Here is a 4,575-nt window from a genome sequence, read left to right on the forward strand (position 1 = left end):
TTATTATATGTTGTACTTTGGATTCTTAAAGCTTTTAGTCTACCATCCCATCATTCAAGGGTGGTTTTCACTATAAGTAAAAAATTATTTTTGGACGGACACTATAATTTACAGTTTTTTTACTATGTTCAATTAGAATTTTCTTTCAAATAAAAAACATCTATGTCGATTCTTACTTTTCTACATCCAACTCACAGGTTTATCATTACTTTGAGAAAAAAGATTATTAATTTTCCCTTTTTAGAAATCTAGTTATGGTCATTTGCTCTGGAAATGTCATTTTCGAGCCTGAGACCTGAAAAACAGGGATGGGGTCTAACAGGTTAAAAGCCTTGAACCTTACCTTAAAACTTAAAGTGGCCATATTATGCTATTTGGGATTTCCCGTTTCCTATAGTGTGTAATGTAGGTTTGTGTGCATGTAAATGGTCTGCAAAGTTTCTCTACAACACACTCCCACCCTTCCTGACTCACCTCCATCGGAGTCCCTTTTCTCCGTAACATTGTGACATCACTGCGTAACACTCACGTTTCTTTTGGCTAGCACTCCAACACACTGTACATAATAGGCTGAGGGGCGGGACATCTCTATGCTGTTGACAAACCGCAACAGAGATGCCAATCACAGCTGACTGGGCTCTGGTTTCAGACAGAGGGCGAAAAGAGGGTCTGCAGCACAGGCAGTATGAGAACAATGAAGAGCTTTTTGAACATTAAAGCATGGGAACATGTCACGGTAGAGGCACAATCACGGGATGCAGTGAATGCACCTCAAGAGGGGAGCAAATAGACTCCTTGCTCACATTTGCACACAAGTGAAGATGCGGTTGATGTTGTTGTCACCTCTTCCTCTTGCAATCTGTCAGGATTGTTGGGGTTTGTTACCTAACAACAAGTGATGAGTGTGGGAAGATGTGTTTTGCATCAGTAGCCACAAAGCCTTTGGGCTCACTCACAGTGCAATCTCTTCCTTCCTGTGACAAACCATTTGGAGTTAAGTAAAGCTGCACAATTATAGAATGTAAGGCCATTCCTCCAACAGCTGGAAAACAAACCCAACCTGCGGCGACTTTCATCTCAGCAGTCAGACTCCGTCACAGGGAGAGACAGCCCTCATTATCTTCATTTGAGGAACAAAGAAAAGGTGCTGTCTTTCCCTTTCATTCCTCACTTGTTGTTATTGCCACAGCAGCGCTTGGCTAGCAGAGGAATGAAAGCGAGGCAGAGCTCAATATGCGTGTAAGTTCTAGTTTTGATGTGGATTTTGACATAATTAATTGGGAGCGGATCAGAGGATATTAAGCGGGAGCTATATTAATAAATAAAATCTTCAGCATCAACACGGAGCCCGATAATGACTAATTTCAATCGTCAAATAAACAGCGAATCTGACTCAAGTGCGAATGTACACAAGGAATTATTTATGTGTATCAATTAAAATCTCATTGCTGGTGTGCTGCCTTTGCTTACAAATTAAAACAGCCCCTGACTCTAAGATGAAGGTACATATCCAAATGTGCTCCAACATCGCCTCTTCCTCTTCTCATTAGAGATCCTTCTTTTAAACTCTGCCGATAACGTGTGTGTGTGTGTGTGTGTGTGTGTGTGTGTGTGTGTGTGTGTGTGTGTGTGTGTGTGTGTGTGTGTGTGTGTGTGTGTGTGTGTGTGTGTGTGTGTGTGCGCGCTATACTCAGCCCGGTTGTATTGTAAAGGGAATTATTTAAAAAAAGAAATTCTCGACAAATCACATTGTATATGATTAAGCAAACTAGCAGATAGAATCACAAGAGGCTTTGTTGTTGTTGTTTTCTATTGTTGTGCTGCTCTGTGTCAGTTTGCTCTTCCTCTTTGTTTCCTTTTTTTTTTTTTTTCCCCCAAGCCCACGGTGCATTCAGGCTGGATTTAATTGTTGTAATTGCATTGCTTCAGGAGTTTTTCATCAGCCTCGCTTTAATACTCTCCACCACGACTTGATGCAACTCGTAAACTCTCTTTAACGGTAAAAGTTAACCGTCCTCCTGCAGTGGTCAAACATTGTCTAAATAGTGAATAAAGCGCCGAAAGAAGGAGACTTCAGAATGTCTAATGCGCCAGATGTATTATTAATGCCTCGGCCAGAACTCAGCCCAAGAATGCTGTAATTAGGAGTTGTTGTTTTTCTAAAGCAGGCAATGGAAAGTATTCCAAACACGTACAACAAAGGGAAAAAAGTCTACACGGATGCCTTGTTTGGTTTACATTGTAATTGTTGTGAAGTTAAGCGAGCCAATTAGGCCGTGATTATTCTAGTGTAGACAAGTCACCCTGAGGATCAAGTTCATCCGCTGAGTTTCATTGCTCGGAAACAAAAGGAGGAAAAGTTGAGCCTGAAATTAGAATCCATCTGTTTGTTGTTATTTTGGACGCGTTAATGATGTAGTTCTAAATGTTTACAGCCATTATTATGGCTGGCACACAGTAATTGGATGCGTCTGTCTATTCTGCTGATTTGCTTATTTGTTCTTGTTAGATTTTAAAGCTTTGTGCAAAAAAAAGTTTGAGACTAGACTCTTATTCCATTAACAGTTGTATTAAAATTAAGAACAAATTCAGTATTGAAAACCAGGAGGAAGCTAAGTACATTACACCAAGGTGCATTGGCTTCTGTTTAATGTTAAACAAAATGTGGTTTGTGGAAACGTGCTCTGAGCAATGTTGTACAGGAGTGGGAATGGTTCGATGTTGTGGTAAACACTTTGTAGGAATAGGTTTATTCAACCAAATGTGCTGTGCTAATGTGGGGCTGCTTGTTGTTTGCCAACAATTACATTCTGACAGCTCAGCTGATTTGCGAAGAAGCAATGGATTATGGGATACAAGGGCCGCTGTGGTGGAGACCAGCATCCCTCTTAATGAATATGACCAGGGTTAGGCGTCCCCTATGCACACATTTAAACACAGTGCATGACCCCGCCGGAGCCCCTCAGCACCATGAGGCCCAATCAGCACTGTTTGAATGTTTTAATATGCACAGCTACATTCTCTTTAATTTCTTGCAGATGAAATCAAACAGGCTGCCATGCTGAAAGAGTCCCTACAACAAAGATTTCAACTGGTTGACAGATGTGTGTGTCTGTAGCATTTAGTGGGAGGCTTTATACTTTGGTGTATTGACATATATTTCTTAGTAAATTAAAGAGGACATATTATGCTCATTTTAAGGTTCATATTTATATTTTCTGCCTCTGTGACTTCTCAACATGCTCTAATGTTCAACAAGCTCTTTATTTTTCTCATACTGCCTGTGCTGCAGCACCTCTTCTCACCCTCTGTCTGAAACCAGAGCCCAGTCTGCTCTGATTGGTTAGCTGGCAGGCTCTGTTGGGATTGGTCAACTGCTAAGAGTCCCGCCCCTTAGCCTATCACGTACAATGTGTAGGGCAAGTGTTACAAAGTGATGTCACTATGTTACAGAAGTAAACAAAGAAGTCCAATTGAGGCAAGGGGGGAGAGTGTCAGAGAGAAACCCCCTCTGGGGTGAAGTTTAGGATTTTGGCCTTTACAGACCATTTACATGCACTAAAAACCTTTGTAACACATTTCAGAGAAGGTAAAACACAAAAAGCAGAATAATGCCCCTTTAAGTAAATGTAGGACTCAAATTACTATATATTTTTTAATATAAAAGCCATTATCCAAACAATGGCTGGCCACCGTGAATAAATGGTGGCAGTTTTTTTCTTGGGGAAGACATACATCTTTCTTTAAACCTTTTTTTTTTCTTGCCGTATGAAAAACTATTGTGATACACTTAGTTTTCCAGAAAGTGTATTCAATAGTTTAAATGTAAGCAGACAGGAATATCTGTATTTGGAGAGAGATATTATATTCTGACTCTCAGATGAATGTCCCCACTTGTATGGTAATAGAAGTGTTTGTGCTTCCTCTAGGTGCTGTGACTGCGATATGCGACGTGTCCCAGCGCATCCAGGACAACACCCGGCGCCATGAGAACCACCTGCAGCTCTGCCGGGTGCAGAAGCTGCTGAAGGGGCGAAAGACCAAGGTGTTGGCTGCAGGTTAGAGCCTCTGATCACGTATTCCTTTCATCCCCCAACACCTCCATCTCCCCTCCTTCTGCATCTATTGTTCTATGTCCTTTGGGACTCACAGGGGTGGATGGGGAAGGGAGAAATCAACTAAAGGGAAATTAGCTAAGTATTGAGACATTGTGTTTAATCAATTTATTCAATCCGACTTCCTGCAGGAAACTAAAGTATGTAGCGCATCCCACCACTTTATTAAAAGCGCATTACTGCTAACTGTAAGCGAGTAAATGTGCTTTCCTCGTTCATCCTGCCTACTTCCCTGCTCATTTATATCCCCCCTCATTGTGGTTCCCTCTCTACTTGTGGAGCGGTGGCCCTTCTTCTTCCTGCCACTCCCCCTCCCGTTGTTTGTCTGGCCTCCTCGTTGCTCCGCTCGCCCTGCCAATCTCCCCTAGGACCAATTAGAGCCCAGCCTCATCTTGCCGACCAGCACATAAAAAGGAAGCTGTGTGTGTGTGTGTGTGTGTGTGTGTGTGTGTGTGTGTGT

General features: G+C 41.9%; 1 protein-coding gene across 1 annotated transcript in view; it reads left to right on the plus strand.

The window, feature by feature from the left end:
* Positions 1-3,924: 3,924 nt before the first annotated feature.
* Positions 3,925-4,575, plus strand: part of arhgef39 (Rho guanine nucleotide exchange factor (GEF) 39) — a 35,985-nt gene continuing 35,334 nt past the window's right edge. The window contains exon 1 of the mRNA XM_010793594.1: positions 3,925-4,058. The gene's annotated coding sequence lies outside the window, so the exon portion shown is untranslated. The remainder of the gene's footprint in view (positions 4,059-4,575) is intronic.

The sequence above is a fragment of the Notothenia coriiceps genome, unplaced genomic scaffold (genome assembly GCF_000735185.1).
Source record: "Notothenia coriiceps isolate Sejong01 unplaced genomic scaffold, NC01 NC01_scaffold00037244, whole genome shotgun sequence".
Taxonomy (NCBI): domain Eukaryota; kingdom Metazoa; phylum Chordata; class Actinopteri; order Perciformes; family Nototheniidae; genus Notothenia; species Notothenia coriiceps.